At 37.1% G+C, this 27,227-nt stretch overlaps 1 protein-coding gene across 2 annotated transcripts in view; it reads right to left on the minus strand.

The window, feature by feature from the left end:
• PDE4B (phosphodiesterase 4B) overlaps positions 1-27,227 on the minus strand; it is a 546,831-nt gene that overhangs the window by 399,535 nt on the left and 120,069 nt on the right. The window lies entirely within an intron of this gene.

The following is a 27,227-nucleotide window of genomic DNA, read 5'->3' on the forward strand; positions in this document are numbered from 1 at the left end:
TTTTCTACTGATCTTGAATTAAATATCTATTCTCAATTGAACTTATGATTTATGGGGGGGGGGGGTGGGGAGAATTTAATTTTCTCAATGTTTCTTAAAATGACAATGAACATCCTGTCTTTTTTAATTCACTGGGTTGATGTCTATCTCCATAAGTCTAGAATGACAAAGCACTGAATGAGAAAAACCTAGTCAAAAGAGATTTTTGTTGTTGTTGTTGCCTAATCCTCAAAAATACCTCCATTTCGTTATACTTCTAGAAGTGTTTTCAAATATATTTTTATTTCTTTATGTGGGCTTTTCACTCTACTTTTCTTTACTATTCAGCATTAGTATGGGCAATCTTAAATATATTTTTCCACCCTCAAGGCAGAGAGTAACTAAGGGCTCAATTTGTATTTTTGAAAGAGAAAAGTGAAAGACACTTTGATGAGGTACAAAACAGTGGAATACCAAGGGCTAAGGAAAACTAAAAGAAAGTTCTTGGCATCACTAGTATCCAGAGCCACTCACCCCAATGCCTTCCCTGTTATTATTTCAGGAAGACCCAGACCACATTGCAAGTAAGTATGAGTTAGGCTCAATAACTCTAATTTCCTGCTCTAGTCCCTTGAAAGATTTAGAAAACCCATGCTTGCATTCTAGTTTTACAACATATGCTAACATACTATTTTTAACACAAATCAGCCACATTTTAATTACATGAGTTTTAGTTTTTAAGATGAAATAGAGGCCTAATTGAAAAACCTCCAAAAATATCTCAGTGCTCTTACTCAGAAATTCTCTTCAGCATTCTCTTATTATTGAGTGAGAAACCCTGCGATGGTCTTTTTGTTACTCAAAACATAGGACTCCTATTTTAAAGCCCATCAGTTGATAACACAATTGCAGATGCCAAACTCCTGCTCTAGTCTTTCTTCCAACAATCAAGTATTGGAAATGTATGAAATGCATGAGGCTAACTGACATGACAGTTGTAACATTCAAGGACATGTAGCTTTTCCCGTTTATAACTGAAAGAAAAAAATGAGGCCAAAACTGGTAAAATGACTCGCTCATGATCAGGCTTCAGGTTCAAAGTGGAACTTGGAGTAGAACTTAAATTATTTATCCTAGGTTTATACTCTTTCCTCTCCCCAAATCACAAGTAAATAATTTTCTAAAAAAATAATTCAAATATAAGAGAGAGAGAATCTAATAAAAGCTCCACAGTTCAGTGGGTCAATCAATTACTGCAGCAATTGTAGCAGAAAGACTCAAGACGGATCTAGAATTAATTAGAGAATTTTCTACCCTCCTCAACAATATAACTTAAATATGAAAAAGTCTATACTTATTCCCTTACTCCATCACTGACTAACTGACATGTAAAAAGGGTACTACTTATACATCCTCTGACATAACAAGTAAAAAGGAAACTACCTCAAGTAGCCTCCCAGCCAAAAACATTTAGGCATTTTCAAACATATTATCAGATATAAAGTGTTTGAGAATGAAGAACACTGGGCGGTGAATCAGAAAGCCATTCCAGAATTATTGCAGCTCCTTGACTAAATGCATGCTCTTGAGCAAGTAAGGAGCAACAAGGTTGCTTTCATCACTAAACACCCATGAATGGTTTATTTCTTCTTGACTATTTTCTTTGATAGCTACATGTTCCACATAGTTATTAAAAAGCATGCTGCTGCTGCTGCTGCTAAGTCACTTCAGTCGTGACCAACTCTGTGCGACCCCATCCCTGGGATTCTCCAGGCAAGAACACTGGAGTGGGTTGCCATTTCCTTCTCCAATGCATGAAAGTGAAAAGTGAAAGTGAAGTCGCTTAGTCGTGTCTGACTCTTCACGACCCCATGGACTGTAGCCTACCAGGCTTCTCCATCCATGGGATTTTCCAGGCAAGAGTACTGGAGTGGGTTGCTATTTCCTTCTCCAATTAAAAAGCATATTGAATACCATATTCATTTTGTTCTACTGTTCCAAATCTGATAATATCTGGTCAAGTTTCTTTTCTATCATCCCCAAGTCATAAGAGGGTACACTCGTGGGAGCCTGTAATATTGACTGCAGAAAAGATTACTCATTGTTATGTAGGAGGATAGTGGAGTTGATTGCTCCTTAGCTGTCAGGAAACGGCTCTTCTAGAAGCCTTTGAGAATGGGGGTGGCTCAAAGGGAAAAGTTTACTCATGAATACAAGTGATGCCTAGATAATGGAATTTTAGTGATCAAAAGGCAAGGGAAGTGATGCTGGCAGTCGCCTAAACCTTGTGCTCCGAGAATGGTGCTAAAGGAGCAGCAATGAGGAAACTGCCCTTTCTACCTAAGTTAGGGAACAAGTTGCTGGGATGTGATGAGCAAAATAGGATACTGGAAGCAAATCTGAAAGTGACAATGGTCTGCCAAGGACAGCTCCAGCCACAATCCAAAGAACAGAACAGATATGCACACCCATGGAAATGACTCATTTGTCACTTAGCTCGTTAGCCCTATTTACACCAAGTGGCCATCACCATCACCAGTATTAAGGTTCTTTTTTTTTTTTTTTTTTTTTTAACAAGGTCACAAATGTTAAATAAACAAACGACACTTTCCTGTGCAGGGCAGGGTAGTGGATGCTGGGGTGTAATTTGTTTGATTGGCACTTACAATCTGCCTCTTCAAAGGGCCTGAATGTGCACCATCCAAAGTAGGCAAGTCTTAGCATAGTACATTATAGTCAGTGAAAATCCGGTAACAGTATTCCTGCAGTCCCCTCAAACAAAAAAGTTATTGTTCAATCATCTTCAGAGTCCATGGGTGTACCATGTGGAGTTATAATCTGGGGCATGAAAAACTACTTAGAAATTTCTATTACCTCTAAAACATTTAATTTGATTCAGCTCAATCTTTATTGGGCACCATAATTTATCTCAGAACACCCATATGGAACAGTTTAAGAAACACTGGGCTGGAGGTCAGCATACTTGGCACAACGGCCAGCAATAAAGTTGGAAAATCTAACCACTCAGTTATACAGGGACTTCTGGAGCATTCTAAGGAAAACTATGGTGCCTTCTCTTTGGAAAACAAAAATAGCAAACACTTATATAATGCTTATTATTATGTGTCAGGTATTGCTTCTAAGATCTTTATATCCACTGATACCTATCATTCACTCAACAACCCAGAAAGGTAGGTATTATTAATACCCACTTAACAGATAATGAAACTGAAGCCCAAAGAGGTTAAATACAACCAGTCAGCAGTGAAGCTGAGAGCCCAACTCAAATCAGTAAGGTTCTAGGGTCCTTACCCTTAATCCCAAAGATGTACTGTCTTTCAAAGTAGAGATAGAAAGTTTCGTGAATTTTGTATTTCACCAAATCTTGCCCCATTTCTCAATGAATGACTAGTTGACTCACAAATTACAAACAAAATCCGGGAATTAATAACTGCAATGCTGCTAAGTCGCTTCAGTCGTGTCCGACTCTGTGCGACCCCAGAGACAGCAGCCCACCAGGCTCCCCCGTCCCTGGGATTCTCCAGGCAAGAACACTGGAGTGGGTTGCCATTGCCTTCTCCAATGCATGAAAGTGAAAAGTGAAAGGGAAGTCGCTCAGTCATGTCCAACTCCTAGCGACCCCATGGACTACAGCCCACCAGGCTCCTCCGTCCATGGGATTTGCCAGGCAAGAGTAGTGGAGTGGGTAGCCAATGCTAACTCTTTGCTATTCTCTAAATAAAGCAATTTACAAAATCGTCTCACTCTTAGTTTTGCTGTCTCGTTTTCACGTATAGATCTCAAATTGGATAAAATTATCTAAAGTTTAGAGAAGTTTATTTGCATTGATACATTATGGTATCAAGTTTATTGTTCTTAAAGAGTACATTCTTTAAGCTGTGGTACATATACACAATGGAGTATTACTCAGCCATTAAAAAGAATTCATTTGAATCAGTTCTAATGAGGTGGATGAAACTGGAGCCTATTATACAGAGTGAAGTAAGCCAGAAAGAAAAACACCAATACAGTATACTAACGCATATATATGGAATTTAGAAAGATGATAACAATAACCCTGTGTACAAGACAGCAAAAGAGACACTGATGTATGCAACAGTCTTATGGACTCTGTGGGAGAGGGAGAGGGTGGGAAGATTTGGAAGAATGGCATTGAAACATGTAAAATATCATGTATGAAACGAGATGCCAGTCCAGGTTCAATGCACGATACTGGATGCTTGGGGCTAGTGCACTGGGACGACCCAGAGGGATGGTATGGGGAGGGAGGAGGGAGGAGGGTTCAGGATGGGGAGCACATGTATACCTGTGATGGATTCATTTTGATATTTGGCAAAACTAATACAATCATGTAAAGTTTAAAAATAAAATAAAATTTAAAAAAAAAGAGTGATTCATATCAGAGTCCAATATATGTGAATACTGCAGGTTTCTTAATTCAGTAAGATACCAAAAGAATAAATACTGGAGAGAGATAGCACGTCTTTGTGAGGCAGTGGTACAATTCTTTTCTTCATTGGATAGTCTTTCTCACTCCTCACTGTTAACAATTATAGTCATTATTATTTTCTTAAGGCCAAAAACATGCAATTCCTGATAATTCAGAATCTTCCGGATAAAAAAGTTGAAAATACTTTGTGCAGCTAAGAAAGTCTAAGAATAATATATATATCTATGTTGATTGCTCACCAACCATGAGTACTCAATTTATCACCAGGGACAAAATGTTTTGGGTGTTCTACTTTCTCCTGACTCTTTCCACTCTGCTCCGGTTTTTATCTCTGTCATATTTTTTTGTGTTGGGAAATATTTAAAATGGGTACAGCCAGGTTTTGGATATGGCTAAAGGAAAGTTGAGGCGGTAAAAACATTTAGTTTGTGCTTAATGAGATATATCTCTCTTAATTTTGTGAGTTTTATGGTTCCTGGCATGCTCTCAAAATGCACAACTTTGTGGTTTCTTTTCTAATTTTAAGTAAATGTTTACTTTTGTACTTCATTTTGAATCCATAATTTTGCATTCTTTTTCATAAACTGTGTAAGTTTCAGGCCCCACAAAACCTGGATTTGTCTGTTCTTGGTAAACATTTAGAACTCTCTATGTCATTTAAGATTTTATTGAATATTTCTCTAAATTGTCTCCTCCCCTCTCCTCTATCACCACAGACTTGGTCCAAGTCTTCACTATATCCAGCTTAGGTCATTTGTTCTCACTTCTTAACTGGTCTCCCTGCCTCTAGTTTTGCCCTGTTCAAGTGTCTATTCATACTGCCATTAGAAAATAATCTAACTAAATTGAAAACACTCCAGTAGCACCCCTATCATGTACAGAAATCAAGTCCAGTTCCCCAACATGGCTTCCAGCCAGTCTTGATCTGGTTCCCACTTCACAACCTGCTCTCCTTACACCCGCCATCTTTCCCACTTCTCTGCTCAGCATTGTACAACTTTGTGTGAAGTACAACATAAGTTTCCATGTCCCTTGTCCCACTGCCTGTCATTCACTCCCATTTACTCTTCAAGACTCATTTTGCAAGAACATCTCTTCTTTGATTAAATTTTATATCTTTTTACAATAATCCATACACATACATCTTTATGTCTTTGTCCCCTTCCTTAATGTATCTTGGGAACGGACCGTACCTCTTAGATATCTTTGTACAGCATCTGAGAGAGTGCCCCCCATTTCGTAGGTACTTCATCAACGCTTAATGAACTTCCAACTACATATATGAACAAATTATGAGGCACATGTTAGGAAAATATTTTGGTAAAAGAAATTTGTGATATGAATCAGTTTATTGAAAACATGGTGGGAGGAGTTATTTGATGGATCATAGGAATTTGAATTAAGGATGCCTCCTCTTTGGGAATCAACATTGTCTTTGGGAAGCAAGAGGAGTTAGATTAGGCTTCAAAACAGAAGCAATGGAAATTTGACACTAATCACTATTTTGAGCTTCTAAAATGAAGGAAAAGAGTTAAAGAAGATAAAAGATCATCCTGGAAAGAGTCAAACGTCCTGAGTTAAATCTCTATCTTCAGACATACATCATACACCTTGCAGGAGCTTCACCTATACTATGTGGTTGGAATTAGAATACAAGTGGGTCAAATACACATATTGATAGGTTATTCCAGGTAAAGGGACTTAAAAATATATCATTATTACAAGGAAATGGATAATGTAGTTCTCTGTGTTTTTTTAAAGCTAGAACCAGTAGTTACTCAAGGTTATATTTCATAAAAGTTGCATCAGTGACAATTAATAGAATAATTCAATAGCTGATGTATCTAATGATGACGAAGATCAAGGAAAGGTAAAACTTCACTCAGGATATAAAAACATAAGGTCAGTAACAAGATGGAATTTTTTTAATAGAAATATTTATTCAAAATTCTAAAAATAGTATCTTTGGCTCTTAGAGTTAAAATTCTGTTTTAGCTATATAGAATATCTCATTTTTATCTCTCAAAGCATAAAAGAAATGTAATGCAACTTTGCTGAACATGTGAGTTTGACTTTAATATAATATTATATCATATATAGTCAAATATAATTAGCATAAAATAAAATATCAATTTTCTCAAATTTCTTTGCCTTCTGTTGTTCTAGAAAGTTTTATCTAATAAAAGATATAGCCAATCTTTTAAATGTTTACTTTAAAAATGCTGAGTTTATATTATATTGCTGCTAAAGGCAATTGAAACAAGCAGATGGAAACACTGCTGAGTCATCAAATAGCACATTATTTTTTTTCTTTTAAAACATAAGTTTTCTCGTTTCACAACAGATATCTGCCTATGTAAAACTTTATTCAAAACAGTAGTCAAACTTTTAGGCATGCAAAGGCTTTTGAAATAATTTTTAATCTAACTGTCAATATTTTGAGGATTAAACTACTCTAATAATTTTTAAATTCATGCAGTTAAGAGAGAAATTATGAACTCCTCAAAATAGAGTTTGGTGTGATTGAAAGAGCTTGAGACACACCTGAGATTCAATCCTGAATACACCCCTTCAGCTGTATGACCCTCAGAAGATGCTGCATCTCTCAATTACTTTCTTCAGAAGCTAAAATGAGGCTAAAATAATTCCTACCCTATAGAATTGGGAAGAAAATTACAGGAGAAAATCATTTAAGAAGTTTAGCATAATGCTTGGTCAACCCTCAAGGTGAGGGTGCCCTCTTACCTAGTGAAAAGTGTTAGTTGTTCAGTAGTAACTAACTTTTTGCAACCCCATAGACTGTAGCCCACCAGGCTCTTCTGTCCATGGAATTCTCCAGGCAAGAACACTGGAGTGGGTAGCCATTTCCTTTCCCAGGGGAACTTCCCAACCCAGGGATTATACTCAGATCTCCCACATTGTGGGCAGATTCTTTACTATCTGAGCCACCAGGAAAGCCTGCCGTCCTATAGTGAAAGTGCAGTTGATCAGTCAGGTCCAACTCTTTGTGACACCATAGACTGTAGCCCACCAGACTCCTCTGTCCGTGGAATTCTCTAGGCAAGAATATTGGAGCGGATTACCATTTCCTTCTCCACGGGATCTTCCCCACCCAGGTACAGACTGGGTCTCCTGCATTGCAGGCAGATTTTTTACCATCTGAGCCACAAGGAAGCCTTCCTGTAATCAACTGAGAAATAGATTTTGTTTTAATTTAAAGACTATATCCTTAGTGCTTGCCAATCATTGTCCCTAGCTGACTGTAATTGACAATGTTCAGCCTAATTTTGTCATTAGTCTCTGTGCATGCATTCCAAGTTGCTTCAGTCGTGTCCAACTCTGAGACCCCGTGGACTGTGGCCCTCCAGGCTCCTCTGTCCACGAGCTTCTCCAAGCATGACTACTAGATTGAGTTGCCACGCCCTCCTCCAGGGGATCTTCCCAACCCAGGGATCGAGTCAGCATCTCTTAGGTCTCCTGCATTAGCAGGGGGTTCTTTACCACTAGTGCCACCAAGGAAACCCATCATTTGTCTCTGGACTACTGCAAAAGAAAAACAAAATTACTGCACCATCCAAATTGCATTGCAGAGCACAATGTTGATGTCTGTCTGGTTCTGTTTAGACCCTTTACTGATTTTTAGGTGAACTAGTTATAACTGCTCCTGAACTTTGAAAAGGAGACTAAACTGGATTTCTTTTCACTGCTATTAGAAATCAGTTTACATAAGTGTGACTGGTTCTGTTGATCTTTGGGAAAGAAATCCAATTTTACCAGAAAGAAAGTTTTCAGAGTACTTGAGTAGAGACCCCTGAAATTGTAGCTGTTCTCAGGTAATACAATAGGAGGATTAAGTTTCTATGCTCGCTTTAAGTTTCCATATGGAAGTTATATAAGTTGAAACCACTAAACCAGTTCAATGAAACCCAAACTGCTGAGTTTTGCACTGCTTTCAAAGAGGGCTTCTGTTTCTTAACCAGCATGAGCTCAGGAAATTTTCCATTTACTTGAGGGCTGTCATGTAAAGCCACTCGACCAGTTGAGCTCAGATTCAACACAGATTAACTGAAATAGTGGAATGAATCCAATTAGTTGACTTCTCCATTTCACTTTATTTTATAACTGCACTCTATGGTCACAATTCAAAGGAATTATCTTTAGTTTCCTTTCCTTCTTCTAAAAGCTCTAAAGAGCTATTGTTAAAGTCAGGGCTTCAGACATTTTTATTCCAAAAGCACTAACACATGCGGATATTCAGCAGAACACACAGTAGGCACTCTGATCCATCTGCTTCCTTTTTCTTTTAAGAGGCCTCTTAAAGCTCAACCCAAAGCTCCAAACTCAAAAGACATCAGTCTTTTATAACTGCACATTTTTTGAAAGAACACATGAATTTCACACAGTAAGAAAATAGTTAATGTTGAAGACTACATTGTGACAAATTATAGCATTGCTAGAGTATAGTTCCAATTTGATTCACTAGTTGCTGGGCTCATGCTATTGATGCTATTTAGAAATTTCAGAGGTATTACATAGTCAAATATTTTTAAGTAATACATCCAATTAATTTTTCCAGGTTTATTGAGACATAATTGTTGAATAGGATATGTACATTTAAGGTGTTGTTTGTTATTTTAGTTGCTCAGTCACGTCCGACTCTTTTGCGTCCCCACAGACTGGAGCCCACTAGGCTCCTCTGCGTGGGATTTCCCAGGTAGGATACTGGAGTGGGTTGCCAAGCCCTTCTCCAGGGACTCTTCCCAACCTAGGGACTGAACCCATGTTTCTTGCATTGGCAGGAAGATTCTTTACCACTGAGTCACTAGGGAAGCACACATTTAAGGTGTACAATTGACATACCGATATACTGCAAAATGACTACCACCATAGCATTAGATAACACTTCCATCATGTCACATAGTTACCAATTCTTTTTACAGTGACAGAATTTAAGATTTACTCTTCTAGCAACTTTCAAGTACATAAGAAATCATTAACTATAAGCACTATCCAATCTATTTTTATATTAGTAATTATATCTATTTTTGGTAATACAAAATAATCAGTCTTTTCAATAAAAATTTCCTTTCTTTAAAAGATCAAAAACTTTTCAATGCCCATGAAACTGCTTCTTAAATACAGACTGCCAGACTAAGAAAAAACACTGCAATACACTTCCTCAAGAAGAGTGACTATATGAAGAAAAGAGAATCGGTGCTTTATTGAGTACCCGCTGTGTGCTACGAACAGGGCTGACTGCTTTCCATGCATTATCTCTTTCAAGCTTCTTAACAACACTGTGAACTAGGTAACATTATCAACCTGTTTCACTTGAGGAAATGGGGGCACAGGAATGTTAAGCAACTAAGTTCTTATTAAGTGAGGGACTCTGAATTCAAACTGTGTTGTTCCCACAGTTTTGTTCTCCCAGCTCTAGCCATGCTTTCTGCTTTATTCTAATTTATTCAATTCCTCAACTTCAGTAAATAAATTTCTCATTCAAAAAATTATTTCAGACACATGAGAAGAATCACTGCCATATGTAGTAATAAACCAGTATATTAAAATATAATAAGCCTCAACATATACTTTCTTCAGATAAGCAAATACGTTATTATTTTTTATCTTTTAATATTATTAGATGAATTACGGATTCAGTTCATTTCAGTTCAGTCACTCAGTCATATCCGACTCTTTGCGACCCCATGAATTGCAGCACGCCAGGCCTCCCTGTCCATTATCAACTCCCAGAGTTCACCCAAACTCATGTCCATCGAGTCGGTGATGCCATCCAGCCATCTAGTCCTCTGTTGTCCCCTCCTCCTCAGCCATCTCATCCTCTGTCATCCCGTTCTCCTCCTGCCCCCAATCCCTCCCAGCCTCAGGGTCTTTTCCAATGAGTCAACTCTTCGCATGAGGTGGCCAAAGTATTGGAGTTTCAGCTTTAGCATCAGTCCTTCCAAAGAACACCCAGGACCAATCCCCTTTAGGATGGACTGGTTGGATCTCCTTGCAGTCCAAACTCTCAAGAGTCTTCTCCAACACCACAGTTCAAAAGCATCAATTCTTCAGCGCTCAGCTTTCTTCACAGTCCAACTCTCACATCCATACATGACCACTGGAAAAACCATAGCCTTGACTAGATGGACCTTTGTTGGCAAAGTAATGTCTCTGCTTTTCAATATGCTATCTACGTTGGTCATAACTTTCCTTCCAAGGAGTAAGTGTCTTTTAATTTCATGGCTGCAGTCACCATCTGAAGTGATTTTGGAGCCCAAAAAAATAAAGTTTGACATGGATTAATCATAGTTAATTATGAATTACACTATGATTAAGTAGCAGTAATATAAGTTCCTTTCTTTGGAAAAAACATGAATAAAGTACACTTTATGCTGTTTTGGCTTGAAAATAAAAATATTAAAACATTTTAAAAGCTATTTAAATGTAATAGCTCTATGAATCGCTCTAACATCTACATAAATAATTTTAATACTTATTTGAAGCTATGTGTGATTAAAAATAAACAGAAGTTGATTTAAAAGGAACTAACTGCATGATTAGTAACCTCCACGTATGACAGTTCCTTGGAAAATGGGAAATCAAATCCTATACATCTTTCTAAACTTTTATATTAAAATTAAAATTGAGAGTGGGTTGCCCTTTCCTACTCAAGGGGATCTTCCCAACCCAGGGATCAAACCCATGTCACCTGCGGCTCCTGCACTGGCAGGCATATTCTTTAGAACTGTGTCACCTGAGAAGCCCCCACCCTGAGCTCAAGACTGACTCCCAAATGGCTCTTACATGACATCTGAGGTCTTCCCTAGAAATGGGCCCAAACTGCAAATTTCACCTTCATCTTTTCTCTGTCTGATCAAAATATTCATTTCCTGAATAAAGTTACTTATTTAAACCTACATCCAGAAAAGTCTCAGATACTTTATGATGACATTTTCTGTGTGTCTGACGTACAAGAAATGCACCTGCTTTTATTCCCAGTCATTTTGTCAAACCCCTTATCTATTCTTTGTTTCCTAACACCCTGTGCCTGAGTATATTCTTCTCATTAAAAGACAACTCAAAGCAAACAACCTTTTTCCCTAGGTTGTTGTCTAGCTTCTCAAGAGTCACCTGTCATTTTAATTTCCTAACGCAGCAAAGAATGTTAACATCCTGCTCCCGCTCCATAGACTTTCTCTTTGGGAATGGGAAGAAACGTGCATTTGTGCCTCCAGCCCCCTTCTTCCTGCTGACAAAGGAAGGGGAGAGAATTAAGCTTCACTTTAAGAGACTGTAAGGTTCCTTTGAAGAGAACAGGGTACTAGTTTCTTTATTTAATGACAATGAGGGCCTCAGTGTCCTCGATGCCCTGTGCTACATTTACTTGCCAGGAGTTGGGCATAGACAAAACTAAATACCAAGAGTCAATTTTCCTGCCAATACAAGAGTCTTCCTAATTGAAGGCGCTGAAAGATGAACATAGAGTCCTAGGAAGAGCAAATGTACAGATGGTCAACCACCTTCCATGACAGGAGGCTCCATCACCCTCCATCCTGAAGGCTCCAGTGTGGATCTGATGAAGAGAGGGGAGTGCAGAATCCCAGCCACATACTCCCAGTGTTCCATTCTTAAAGAAGAAGCATCTGAATTCAGACTTTCCTCTCAAATACTCACCAAAGGTGATTAGAAAACATTGAGTAAGTCAGTTATGAAAATCTGGAAAACAATAACACCACAAAATATAACAAAATAATATCTACTTTGTATTGCATACCAATTATGAAATTCTTGACAGATATTTCTAATCCTGCCATAAACTCCATAAGACAGGAGAAACTAGTCACCTTTCTTGAAATTCAGAAACTGACTTTGTGACTACATGGCTTTTCTGAATTACAGTTTAGTGAAGTCAAGATTAAAACCCATGTTTATTTGCCTTCAGAGTGCATATACATGTGGAGATAGGTAGGTGGAGGGAGGATAGAGATATATGATAGATAGATAGATCAGACAGAGAGAGCGAACACTGTCTTTGGTGACCTCTGAATCAGCTACTCAGAACGGAAAAACAGAAAATGTTTTGGTATGTAGCATACTAAAACCTAAATAAATAAACTTTTAGAGAAATCATTTACCACTCTCTCTTTGTGTCTTAAAGTGTAATGCTTTTTCTTTGGGCATGCAACTGATTTCAACAAGAAAAGTACTTTTTCCAAATTATAAAGTCTTTTGCTTAAAGACACACTAAGAAGCTAGGCAACAAGACATGTTGCATGTGGAAAATGTAGACAGTATAAATATTGACCCTATTCTTTTAGTTACTCCGTCAATCATTAACTGTAGCCACAGTGTGCCCATGACTTTCCAAATTCAACTTTAGGTGCCCTACCTAAAATAAACAACAAATCTCAGCCCATGGGAAGTTAACAGTTTTATTCAGAGAACAAGAACATAAATAATTAATTGCTTCATGAAGTATGTGCTAATAGAGGTAGAAATAGAAAGCTGTGGAATTCTGGGAAGCAGCTATAACTCTTCCTGAGGGAATAAGAAGAGATTTTACTAAATATACGACTTCTGCAATACACACACTCAACTCTCTTAAAAGAAAAAAAAGGAGTGAAAAAGTGTCACAAGAACGCATAGAGAATATTTTTCACACGGACTTTAAGCTCTCTTAATTCATGACCTTATTACTCCATGCCTGCTTCCATGCAGCAATCTTCCACCTGAGCTTTTCCTGCTGCCATCACTCAACAATCCATTGCCACCAGATTCTTAAAGCAATGCCTTCATCAGTTAATTCCCAGCTCAAGAGTCTACTTGCTAAACAATCTCAACTATTTCCCCCATCTTAGAAATGCCACCAAAATGTGAAACCTCGTCTGAAATCCTACGACTTCATGTTCAACTTCTACCATTTTGGATATGTTACAGACATCTTCCTTTCCTCCATATTTTCAACTACTCCCTATAGTGGGCTTCCAATCTTAAAGCAAAACAAAAAGAATTTTCTCTTCATCCCATTTTAGATATTAGGTCAATGTCCCTTCATCATGAAATTCTCTGATCCCACACTCTACATACCAAGACCTGCAGGTGTATACTTTTATAAATTCAAATTCTTTCCTTGCAAAACATATATTACATGGTTTACCATTAAATTCTTATGCAATTATTCAACTAATGCCTACATAGGAATATATTTTATGTTATTTGTTTTTAATTACCACTGAAACTCCAAAACCTAATATACTGATGGGGACAAGGTAAGTGCAGCTAGATAATATTTTAAATATGTGACTGATTGACTCAATGAATCCTACCCACCGCACACATCTTGTTCTAGCAATGAAACATACCAACATGTACCAATTTTATCCCACAACCTAAAGCCCTGCTACTCTTGCTGTCTGGCCTCCTGGAAGATCCTTCCCAATTTTTCTCTATCCAAATAGTATAAATCCTTCAAATTCTTTTTAAAAAAGCCTTTGATTTCATTGGTCACTTCTGTTTCTGATTTACCATGCAATTTAGACACATATTAAGTAAAGATAAAAGGGAAGTTTTTTTTTAATAACATTTTTCTGATTCACAATCTTCCACCAATAATAAAAAATACCCTTCAAAAGTTATTTTTGCTGCAACTCAAAATTTTTTAAAATATTTTCATTGTTGAAAATGATGACAGCCTTTAATTAAAATAAAATTTCAATTTTAATTTAATTCATGTTTGCAATGGACACCAAGAAATGATCCAAACTACACAGACTCAAAGCATAATGCAAGGAAGTATTAGAAGATGAATATGTGAAGAGGTTCCTAAAGGATTCAGATAGATTAAGACGCTCCTCTCCAGCAGAGAGAAGATACCAGAGAAGAAGGAGATAGAATGGTGACCTGAAAGTGAAAAAGTTTAAGCAATTCTTCACCTCGGTTCTATCAAAGAGAGGGAATGGATGCTTTACCAAACAGAAATAACAACGCCAGTCCGGTTGAGAGGCTTCCTGGGAGAAAAGAGACAGTAAACAGTAGACAGTATGAAACAGAAGTGACCATATTTCCTTTTTATTTCTACCTTTATTCAGTTCCATCTGCTCTAGTGCTCCCTCTACCCTGCCCCATCCCCCATCCCTGCTCCGGTTCTAAACTTTTGATCATACCTTTTACTGTCTCTTTTCTCCCAGGAAGCATCTCAACTGGACTGGCATTGTTATTTCTGTTTGCTAAAGCATCCACTTCTTCTCCTTGATAGAACTGAGATGAAGAATTACTGACAGAGAGCAAAGAGGAACTAAAGAGCCTCTTGATGAAGGTGAAAGAGAAGAGTGAAAAAGCTGGTTCAAAACTCAACATTAAAAAAATGAAGATCATGATATCTTTTCCCATCACTTTATGGCAAATAGATGGGGAAACAATGGAAACAGTCACAGACTTTATTTTCTTGGGCTCCAAAATCCCTGCTGGAGAAGGAAATGGCAACCCACTCCAATATTCTTGTGTGGAGAATCCCATGGACGGAGGAGCCTGGAGGGCTACAGTCCATGGGGTCGCAGAGTTGAATACGACTGAGCAACTTCACTTTCTTTCACTTTCTTTCTAAAATCACTGAAGATGGTGACTGCAGCCATGAAATTAAAAGATGCTTACCCCTTGGAAGAAAAGCTATGACCAACCTAGACAGCATATTAAAAAGCAGAGACATTACTTTGCTGACAAAGATCAGTCTAATCAAACCTATGGTTTTTCCAGTAGTCATGCATGGATGTGAGAGTCGGACCATAAAGAAAGCTGAGCATCGAAGAAGTGATGTTTTTAGACTGTGGTGTTAGAGAAGACTCTTGCAAGTCCCTTGGACTGCAAGGAGATCAAACCAGTCAATCCTAAAAGAAATCAGTCCTGAATATTCATTGGAAGGCCTGATGCTGAAGCTTAAGCTTCAATACTTTGGCCACTTGATGTGAGGAGCTGACTCATTAGAAAAGACCCTGAGGCTGGGAAAGATTGAAGGCAGGAGGAAAAGGGGATGACAGAGGATGAGATGGTTGGATGGCATCATCGACTCGATGGCCATGAGTTTGAGCAAGATCTAAGAGCTGGTGATGGAACAGGGAAGCTTGGCATGCTACAGTTCATGCTGTTGCAAAGAGTCGGACACGACCGAGCAACTGAATTGACTGTTGGTCACTTCTAAGATTCAGCACATGCAGCATGAGTTTTAAGAAATGCTAAGGGTTACTTTACAGGAAAGTAAACGTCTCTTAAAACATAGAAGGAAAAAGAACAAAGGTGCTGAGTGAGTTTAATGAATTTACAGGCAGACAGAGGTTTGTATAGAATTGTTTGGTGTCTGAATGCTTTCTCCCTTTAAATGTTTGGTATATATTTCAGAGAATATTTTCTGTAGTCAGGCCAATTTTAAAAATGTGTGCACAAAATTAGAAGGCCAGGTAACCAGGCCATAGCCCATGATACTATGAATAAATTAAGTTCACTGTTTAATAACATTAATGCATGCTATGCATGCTAAGTCGCTTCAGTCGTGTCCGACTCTGTGCGACCCTATGGACAGCAGCCCCCAGGCTCCTCTGTCCACGGGATTCTCTAGGCAAGAATACTGGAGTAGGTTGCCATAACATTAAAATAACAGCATATTAAGGCTGATGATTGTTTTCCCACTGAAATATCCCAACCTAAAATCCAAAGGAGGAGTTGATTACATAGCAAAAAAGTCATTTCTCTCTTTAAAATATGAAATGTAAAGCTTTCAATCCCCTTTTTTTTTGGGGGGGGGGAGCGGAATTAGGGGTTGTAAGTCTTTATGAAGTAACTACAAGTAATATGTTTAACATTCAATCCAACAGTCACATACAGATGAGTTAAGGGTAGGGAAACCACTTAGAAGGGGGGGAAAAAAAAGAGAGAGGAGAGAAAAAGCTAATTCACAAAGATGGTGATGGAGAACTATAAAAACAGAAAGATTAGAAAAACAGAGGATTCAGTAGAAGAGGCAAGAAGAGTCTGATAAAACAGAATGACAGGCACAGGAAGTTTGAGACTGGGGAGAAAATTCCAAGAAGTACAGCACAGAGACAGGGCTGGGACCTGTGTCACTGGGTTAGTCAAGCTGCCATTCATTAGAGCCAGTGATTCACAGAATCATCACCCATTGTCTCTATCTCTTTGAAATGCTAATTAACCAAAGTCTAATATTAATAACTAGTCCAAGAAGCACAAGATGACTTTAATGGAAAGCTTAAGGCCAAAATTACAAAAAAAAAAAAAAAAAAACCAGAAAGAAATTTACTTTCAGCCTCCTCTTCTGCTCCTCCCATTTTTCCAGCTCTGGTGCTTTTGTCTTGTTTGGCGTATCTACTGCTTTCTGGCATCTTTCCTGGGTTTGTCTTGCTTTCAGCTGGCTGCTAACATATTCCAGCTAATGTTCTAACTAAAAATCAAAGTATACCCTCAAGTACAGGTATATACAGTTTTATTACACTTCTTTTTATTGAGCTTCACAGATATTGTGCTTTTTAAAAATAGAAGTTTTGTGGCAACTCTGCACTGAGCAAGTCTATCAGCACCATTTTGCCAACAGCATTTGATCTCTTCATGTCTCTGTGTCACACTTTGGTTATTCTGCAGTATTTCAAACTTGCTCGTTATTATTATATTTGTTATGGTGACCTGTGATCAGTGATCTTTACTATCATAACTGGTTTATGGAGTCATGAACCAGGCCCATATAAGACAATAAACATAACAAACATAAGTGTTCTGTCTGACTGCTTCAAAGATCAGCTGTTCTTTGATAACTCTCCCTCTCCACCCTATTCCCAGAGATAGAATAATATTGAAATTAGGCCAACTAATAACCCTACAATGACTTCTAAGTGTTAAAATGGAAGGAAGAGTTAAACATCTCCTACTTTATATCAAAAATTAGAAATGTAAAGTTGAGTGAGGAAGGCATGTTCAAAGTTGACACAGGTAGAAATCTAGGCCTCCTTTACCAGTTACCCAAGTTGCGAATGCAAAGGAAAAGTTTTTGAAGGATATTAAAAGTGCTGCTCCAGTGAACACACAAATGACAAAAAAGTTAAACAGTCTTATTGCTGATATGGATGAAGTTTCAGTGGTCTGGATAGAGGATCTAACCAACTACAACATTCCCTTTAAGTCAAAGTTTAATCCAGAGCAAGGCCCTAACTCTCTTCGACGCTATGCAGGCTAAGAGCAGTGAGGAAGCTGCAGAAGAATAGTTTGAAGTTAGCAGAGTCAGGCTCATGAAGTTTAAGAAAAAAAGCTGTCTGCGTAACATAAAAGTTCAGGGTAAACAGCAAGTGCTGTTGTAGAAGCTGCAACAAATTATCCAGAAGATCTAGCTAAGATAATCAATGAAGGTGGTTATACTAAACAACAGACTTTCAGTGTAGACAAAACAGCCTTGTAGTGGAAGAAGATGCCATCAGGACTTCTCATAGTTAGAGAGGAGAAGTCAATACCGGGCAGCAAAGCTTCAAAGAACAGTCTGACTCTCTCGTTAGGGGCTAATGCAGCTGGTGACATTAGGTTGAAGCCAATGATCATTTAACATTTCAAAAATCTTAAAGCCCTTAAGAGTTATGCTAAATCAACTATGCTTGTGATCTGTAAGTGGAACAACAAAGCCTAGATGACAGCACATCTGTGTACATGATTTATTGACTATTTTAAGCCTACTGTTGAGACTTACTGATCAGAAAAAAAAAAGATTCCTTTCAAAATATTACTGCTCATTGACAATGTACCTGGTCTCCCAAAAGATCTGATGGAGATGTGCAAAAAGATTAATGTTGTTTTCATGCCTACAAACATAACACCCATTCTGTAGTCCACGTATCAAAGAATAATTTTGACTTCCAAGTCTTATTATTTAAGAAAGATTTTGTAAAGCTATAGCTACACAAAATAGTGATTCCTCTGATGGATAAGGACAGTCAATTGAAAAGCTTCTGGAAAGGACTCATCATTCTAGATGCCACTAAAATGTCATGATTCATGGATGACTTTGAAAGTTTCAAGACTTCAGTAGAAGTAACTGAGAACATGGAGGAAATAGCAAGAGAACTAGAAGTGGAGCCTGAAGATGTACTAAACTGCTACTATCTCATGATTAAAACTTGAACAGATGAGGAGTTGAGTCTTACGGATGCGCAAAGAAAGTGGTTTCTTGAGATTGAATCTACTCCTGGTAAAAATGCAGTGAAGACTGTTGAAATGACAACAAATGATTTAGAATATTACATAAATTTAATTAATCAAGCAACCACAGGGCCTTGAGGATTGAATACAATTTTGAAAAAATTCGGCTGTGGATAAAATGCTACCAAAAAATTGCATGATACCCAGCAATCACTTCTTGGAAGGAAGAGTCAATTGATGTGGCAAACTTCGAATTCTTACCTTGAGAAATTGCTACAGCCACCCCAACATTCAGTCATCATCCTGATCAGTCAGCAGCCACAACATTGAGGCAGGACTCTCTACCAGTAAAAAGATTATGACTTGCTGAAGGCTCAGGTGATGGTTAGCATTTGCAGCAATAAAGTATTTCTAATAAGGTATATATATTGTTTTCAGACAAAATACTATTGAATACTTAAATAGATTACAGGATAGTGTAAACATAACTTTTATATGCACTGAAAAACCAAAAAAAAATTTTTTGACGACCTTTATTGCCATATTTGCTTTGTTATGGTGGTCTGGAACCCAGCCAGCAATATCGCCAAGGTATGACTATACACTACTTTTCAGAGGCATGTATATTTTAAAAGAAGAAATCTTTTTAATTCATTCAATAAACAGGAGAATTGTATGCATTAGTCCTGGGAGTCAGTGGTGAATAGGCATTATCCTGTTAGAGCTAAGTGCAGCTCTCCAAGAAGCCAGTGAGCCATAAGAAAGGATGAACAAGAAGAGCCCGGGTCAGGGACTGGGTGGCAGACCCAATGGAAAGCAAGATGGTCTGGTGGGCACAGAGAGAGTGGGAGCAAAGCGTTCACTGCTTCACTCTGTCCACACTGCCTTGGAGGATAACTTCTCCCAGAGAGCCCTCACTTCATGCTTTTGCTAAAATTTTTAGTTGCATAGTACTGAGATTAAAGTGACATTTGATAATAGAAGGTTCAATTATTTTTGGACAGCCACCACCATCTTAGGTTGAAACACCCATTTTATTTTTTGCTTTGTAATTAAAACACAGTGTGTGCAGAAAACAGAAATAAGGAAAGGGGAGAAGAAAGGGAGGAGCGAAGGCATAAAGGGAAATGGATTGCTTATTAAGAACTGAATAATGATACCATGACATAGCAACTCTGTTTTAGAAGCCTACCCTGAGTGGAATTGAGAGCCTATTTGCACATGGCAAGATTAAGGTATGCCATCTTGCCCTTATGAAATTATTTTAACTGTACCCACCATCAAAGAAAATTAGATCATATCTAAAGATTTTCACCAGTTCAGTATCTTAAAGAATATTTTACAGTTTATTATTCAAAGAGGGTACATTTTACATATGTCTTCACACAAACCTGAGATGAAAAAAAAAACAAAACAAACATAAACTGTAGTGTCTCAGGATTATAATTTGAAATATTCATGTCTCTCAAGAAAGTCATAATTACTGTGAGCAGCGTTATCTTTACCACTTCATTATGCTGCCAACACTGCAACACTGTAGAGAATGTCTTAGAAGAGATGATTAAATATTGACATTAGTAATAATATGTGCAAAGCACTTTATAATGTATGACTTCAATTCTTAGAACAGTTTTATGAAGTGGGCACCATTTTATCTTCGTTTTTGCTGAGGATGAAACAATATGTAATAAAATTGCTCAAGGTAATAAAGCCTGTTGGTAGTATGGTGATGGTTTATATTCAGATCTGGTTGTCTCAGCCCTGGGCCAGGGCTAATTCTATCTAATCATTTTATCATCCACATCAATATATTTCTAACTCTGTTCAATGGATGCCCAGGCTTTAAAGGAGCCATTTCTGGGGCCATCACAGAGGGATGGAAAGTTGAGGGAACGAGAGGGTCATAGTCTTCTCATATGCAAACCAAGCAGCTCTGCTTAAATGTGCTTTTAAAAGTTTGAGTCTAGATTATAATTTAACTTGAAGAACTATTTCTACTGCTAATAGGAAAAAATACTTTGAGAACCATCGATGTAGATTTTTTTAACTTGACTTTTTTCCATGATAAGCTTGAATTATTAAAGAGCACTGAGCACCAGAACCATATGGGGTTCATCAAGAACTAAAGAGAAAGGAAAAACACAATCCCACCTCCGCATTAATAGAAAATGAATCTTACAGGCAGCTGATCAATAATTAAAAATGAAAACAAGTCTTCTCTAATTTACTTGCAGGCTGAGCCCAATTCTGGAATAACAGGCAAACAGCCAAATGCACACACATAAAAGTAAATATGTGGGTCACTGAGATATTTTATATTTCTTCTACATTATCAATTCCAAAATTTTTTCAATTAAAAAAATGTGAATTGGTTTTTTGTTTTCGGCATACTGCACCAAATTTTTACCAATGGGATATAGCGTTTCTCATGGCTAAACCATACATATTGATTATGAATCACTTTCCTTCGACTATGTTTCCTGTCCCATTCCCCTTTCCATTGTCCTTCTTTGTAAAGGAATACCAAAAAAAAAGAAGTGGTAATAATTCCTATCTCATTAATCTGTGCCAAAAGAGTGTTATGTCCTCATCCATGATTCTCTAATCAACTATTTCAATCTACTTATTTTAAATATCTGAAAATACAGTATTTGCCATCAGAAGCCCAGATTTAAATACTAATTTTATCACTGCACTTGACTGTGTCACTTAATATCTCTGAATTTAATTCTTAAATTAGGGTTAATAATTTCTGATGAAAAATAAAAATGGGATACCAGTTGAAAATACATTTGCATATCTAGCAAACATAACTTATCATTATTATCACTAGGTGAGAAATTTAAAACTGGTCATTTTAAAGTTAAGATTATAAAATAAAATATAAATTTAATAGTCAAAATAGTTCATGATTTTATGTCTAGATGTAAGGAAATGATTTCATTATGTTATGATGATAGTTAACAAGAAATTTTGTCCACAGAGCTATTATAGTTGCAAGTCTTATAATTATCTGGAAAAGTAAAATTACCATTCATAAATATTGTATATAAATAGATATTGAGATTGTTATAGTTTAAGAAAGAAGAATCAACAGACTCTTCATCTTCCATCTTCTAATCTAAAACATTAAACAATGGTAACATGGAAAAATATTTGCTCTAAAATATGTGTAATGTAAATCATATTTATCTAAAAATGTTTCCAGGCACTCTCTTGTTTAAAATTACATTCTACCAGCTTACAGCAATCTTCCTATATAATTATACAGCTTCAAATTTCACTGGCTTATAATACTAATAGAGTGTGTGTGTGTTAGTCACTCAGTCGTGTCTGACTCTACGACCCCATGAACTATACTCCTCCAGGCTCCTCTATCCATGGGATTCTCTAGGAAAGAATACTGGAGTGGGTTGTCATGCCCTTCTCCAGGGGATCTTCCTGACAAAGTGATCAAACCTGGGTGGCCTGCATTGCAGCAGATTGTTTTACCAAGAGTCTGAACCACCAGGGAAGCCCACTAAAGAAGTACACAAAGATAACAGGTAAAATAATGGTCACAAATTTAAATATGCATTTTCACAGTAACACTTGGCCACAAACTGATAGCATTACTCAAAGCAAATCTTGGTTTGCAGTTGGGGAAAAGAAAAAGCAAGCTGATTCAGCCATGTCTTGTATAGTAGTCCTTTACAGGCATATGTTATAGCATTACCAGATGAAATGCACACTTCCCTCACGAGGCCATTTGCCCAGCTCATTTTCTTGGTTACTTTGCTGAAGTAAAAAAAGCACAGATTTGTGTTAAGAGCATATACTCTAGTCTATTTTTCTTTGTGGCCAAAGTCTGAGATGCTGCTTGTAGAAACTGGAAAGCAATATCTGGCAATAAGAATAATAGCAAATACTTTTCAGAGTATACACTACATGCCAGAACCATGTTGAATGCTTCATAAGAGTATCAATAATAGCAAAGAAATAGTAGTTTTATATGCTAGCCTGGATCCTCAGAGCCTTTTATATATTAACAGGTGGAATTCTCACAATTATTAACCCTATTTTAAAGACCGGGAAACAAAGACATAGAAAAGTAAGTACCCTTTCCTTGGTGTCAGAGCTGACAGGTCCGGGATATATATCCAAATTTCCAGACTCCAAAGCCTGAGGGCTTAATCTAAGCCATCCTATAGACCTCACCTAATCAGGGTGGGAAGATAGAGGACATGAGACACAGTGTTATCTAGATCTAGAAAGGAGTCATTGACATGATCAAGTCCAAGCTCTATTTCTGACTGAGACTGATTATTTACCCAAGGCCCAAAGTCAGGTATGTCAAAGCAGGAAGTATAACCCTGAATTCTTATCACCTTCATGATCCTTTCCAACATACAAGTTAAACTCTTGAGAAAAAAACAAAACAAAACCTGTCATTGATACTTCAAGGGCATCTCCTAAGTTTGTATAAGTAAAAAACTAAACTTGCATTCACACCTTTATCTTATAAAACAATACCAACCAAATGCTTTTGATACTTAAAATTCTTTCTCAAGAGTTGTAACCCTGACTAAGAAGAATGAAAACAATAAAACATCAATCAGAAAAAAAGGACATCAGTGTTTATATTCTAAAACATATATATTTGACAAGATTCTTCAAAACTAACACTAAGAGTGAAATTGCTAATCTAAATCTATTTTCCATCCTAAGCTTGACATTTAATTTCCCAGCACTGACAATGAAATAAAAGCATAAAACCTCTATTGTTGGTAAAGATCTAAGTGTTTACTGTACCTAAGAAGATAGGCTAAATTACTACCTAGATTTGCAAACACAGAATAACAGTTTGGTAACTAATTAGTTGTGAAATGGGGGAGAGAATGACGAGTTTAAAACATGCAGCTTGGGAGATTTAGAGGGTGGTGATGCCATAAACAAAATTAGGAAACTCATGATAGCATCAGTCTGGAAAGAAATTAGTTCAGCTACAAGCCTGTTAAATTTATAGTGTGATAAATTTAATTGACATATAAGATAGTAGGAATGAAGGATAGAAAGGTATTCAGTTCAGTTCAGTAACTCAGTCGTGTCTGACTCTTTGCCACCCCACGAACGACAACACACCAGGCCTCCCCGTCTATCACCAACTCCCAGAGTTTACTCAAACTCATGTCCATTGAGTCGGTAATGCCATCTCATCCTGTGTCGTCCCCTTCTCCTCCTGCCTTCAATCTCTCCCAGCATCAGAGTCTTTTCAAATGAGTCAGCTCTTCACATCAGGTAGCCAAAGTATTGGAGTTTCACCTTCAGCATCAGTCCTTCCAATGAACATTCAGGACTGATTTCCTTTGGGATGGACTGGTTGGATCTCCTTGTAGTCCAATGGACTCTCAAGAGTCTTCTTCAACACCACAGTTAGAAAGAATCAATTCTTTGGCACTCAGCCTTCTTTATAGTCCAACTCTCATATCCATACATGACTACTGGAAAAACCATAGCTTTGACTAGACAAACCATTGTCTCTGCTTTTTAACATGCTGTCTAGGTTGGTCATAGCTTTTCTTCCAAGGAGTATGAGTCTTTTAATTTCATGGCTGTAGTCACTCACTATCTGCAGTGATTTTGGAATCAAAGAAAATAAAGTCTCTCACTATTTCCATTGTTTCCCCATCTATTTGCCGCAAAATGATGGGACCGGATGCCATGTCTTAGTTTTCTAAATGTTGAGCTTTAAGCCAACTTTTTCCCTCTACTCTTTCACTTTCATCAAGAGGTTTTGTAGTTCTTCACTTTTTGCCATAAGGGTGGTGTCATCGGCATATCTGAGGTTACTGATATATCTCCCAGCAATCTTGATTCCAGCTTGTGCTTCATCCAGCCTGGCATTTCATATGATGTACTCTGCATATAAGTTAAATAAGCAGGGTGACAATATACAGCCTTGACATACTCCTTTCCTGATTTGGAACCAGTCTGTTGTTCCATGTCAGGTTCTAACTGTTGCTTCTTGACCTGCATACAGATTTCTCAGGAGACAGGTCAGGTGGTTGGGTATTCCCATCTCTTGAAGAATTTTCCACAGTTTGTTGTGATACACAGTCAAAGGCTTTGGCGTAGTCAATTAAGCAAAAGTAGATGTTTTTCTGGAACTCTCTTGCCTTTTCTATAATCCAGCGGATGTTGGCAATTTAATCTCTGGTTCGTCTGCCTTTTCTAAATCCATCTTGAACATCTGGAAATTCATGGTTCACATACTATTGAAGCCTGACTTGGAGAATTTTAAGCATTACTTTCCTAGCATGTAAGATGAGTGCAACTGTGCAGTAGTTTAAACAATCTTTGGCATTGCTTTTCTTTGGGATTGGAATGAAAATTGACCTTTTCCAGTCCTGTGGCCACTGCTGAGTTTTCCAGATTTGCTGGCATATTGAGTGCAGCACTTTCACAGCATCATCTTTTAAGATTTGAAATACCTCAACTGGAATTCCATCACCTTCACTAGCTTTGTTCATAGCAATGCTTCCTAAGTCCCACTTGATTTCACATTTGAGGATGTCTGGCTCTAAGTGAGTGATCACACCATCATGGTTATCTGGATCATGAAGATCTTTTTTGTATAGTTCTTCATGTATTCTTGCCACCTCTTCTTAAAATCTACTGCTTCTGTTAGGTCCATACCATTTCTGTCTTTTATTGCTCCCATCTTTGCATGAAATGTTCCCTTGGTATCTCTAATTTTCTTGAAGAGATCTATAGTCTTTCCCATTCTATTGTTTTCCTCTATTTCTTTGCACTGATCACTGAGGAAGGGTTTCTTATCTCTCCTTGCTATTCTTTGGAACTCTGCATTCAAATGGCTATATCTTTCCTTTTCTCCTTTATCTTTAGCTTCTCTTCTTTCTCAGCTATCTGTAAGGTCTCCTCAGACAACCATTTTGCCTTCCTGAATTTCTTTTTCTTGGGGATGATCTCAATCACTGCCTCCTGTACAATGTCATGAACCTCCATCCATAGTTCTTCAGGCACTTTGTCTATCAGATCTAATCCCTTGAATCCATTTGTCACTTCCACTGTATAATCATAAGGGATTTTATTTAGGTCATACCTGAATGGTCTAGTGGTTTTCCCTACTTTCTTCAATTTAAATCTGAATTTGGCAATAAGGAGTTAATGATCTGAACCACAGCCAGCTCCCAGACTTTTTTTTTTTTTTTTTTTTGCTGACTGTATAGAGCTTCTCCATCTTTGTCTGCAAAGAATATAATCAATCTGATTTCTGTATTGACCATCTGGTGATTTCCATGTGTGGAGTCTTCTCTTGTGTTGTTGGAAGGACATCTTTTTTTGGTTTACTTCTAGAAGGTCTTGTAGGTCTTCATAGAATCATTCAACTTCAGCTTCTTCAGCATTACTGTCAGGGCATAGACTTGGATTACTTCCTTTTTTTTTTTTCTTTCCCTGAATTTCATTACTTACATTTCAGCTCTGTACAGTTGTTTTCTTTGAAAATATCTACCTCTAAAAAAAATCCTAGATTTCTACTATATGTGGTACTCCAAATTGATTATAATGCCCCTGAAGAAATCAAAATATTAGCTTTTTGGCATTGTTTCAAACTTTTACTTCTTTTTATTCATTGCTACAGAGGGTTTTTTTCTGTAGTACTTTTATATTAACACAGCTTTCTTATAATTTTTTTTTTGTTTTTCAGGCATTACTTCTAGCCTTCCTTAAAGTTCCCTAGTTCTCTTAATATTCTCTCAAAGTCTATGTTTTTAAACTTGGTGAGTCTCAATATGTCCTTGAACCAAATCTGAAATGTTACCACATTACATTCACTGGACTTGTAACAGAAAGAACAAAGGTTAGTATTGGACACCTGAAATGCTAGTTGAGAGGCTATATAAATATTTGAAAGTTAATAAAGCCATAAATCTTAACTCTGTCATACACATGGTCTTCAAAGTGGGAAATGAAAGGCATTTTATTGAGATGTATATATATATATATATATATATATGTGTGCATTTGCATTAAATATTTTAAAATATGCCTCCTTAGGATATACACATAATACTTTAATCCAGTATTTCATATTTATAATTATAATATGTATCTTACATAAATACATATATACTAACTTGACTGAATTTTTTATACTACAGCATGCAGTAAAATAAGTAAATAATAATATCCCTGTAGAAGATATTAATATGCTCAATCTCACATTCTTCATTTATCAAGAAATACATCAAACTTACTTATATAGCAATAGTTTATTATTTCATAATATAAAACAGAAAACATTACAATTTATTCATATATCCATCCATTTACTGATACAAAAAGCATTTACTAAAAATCTGTCTTCTTACCAGGAAAATTATATACTTATACACAATTTTAGCATTTGGAGGTCTAGAAAATTCCTTGTACACATTAAATGCCCAGTAAATTTTGCTGAATATATGAATTGACCTACTTTGGCATAGCTTCCCTAGAAAGAAACTGGCACAACTGATTTAAAGTCTTGGATACAGATGCTAGCTTAATGCAAGACCTTTCCAAGTGTTAAAATTAGTCAGCAGCAGAACAG

This window comes from Bos javanicus, chromosome 3, assembly GCF_032452875.1.
Source record: "Bos javanicus breed banteng chromosome 3, ARS-OSU_banteng_1.0, whole genome shotgun sequence".
NCBI classification, from domain to species: Eukaryota; Metazoa; Chordata; class Mammalia; order Artiodactyla; family Bovidae; genus Bos; species Bos javanicus.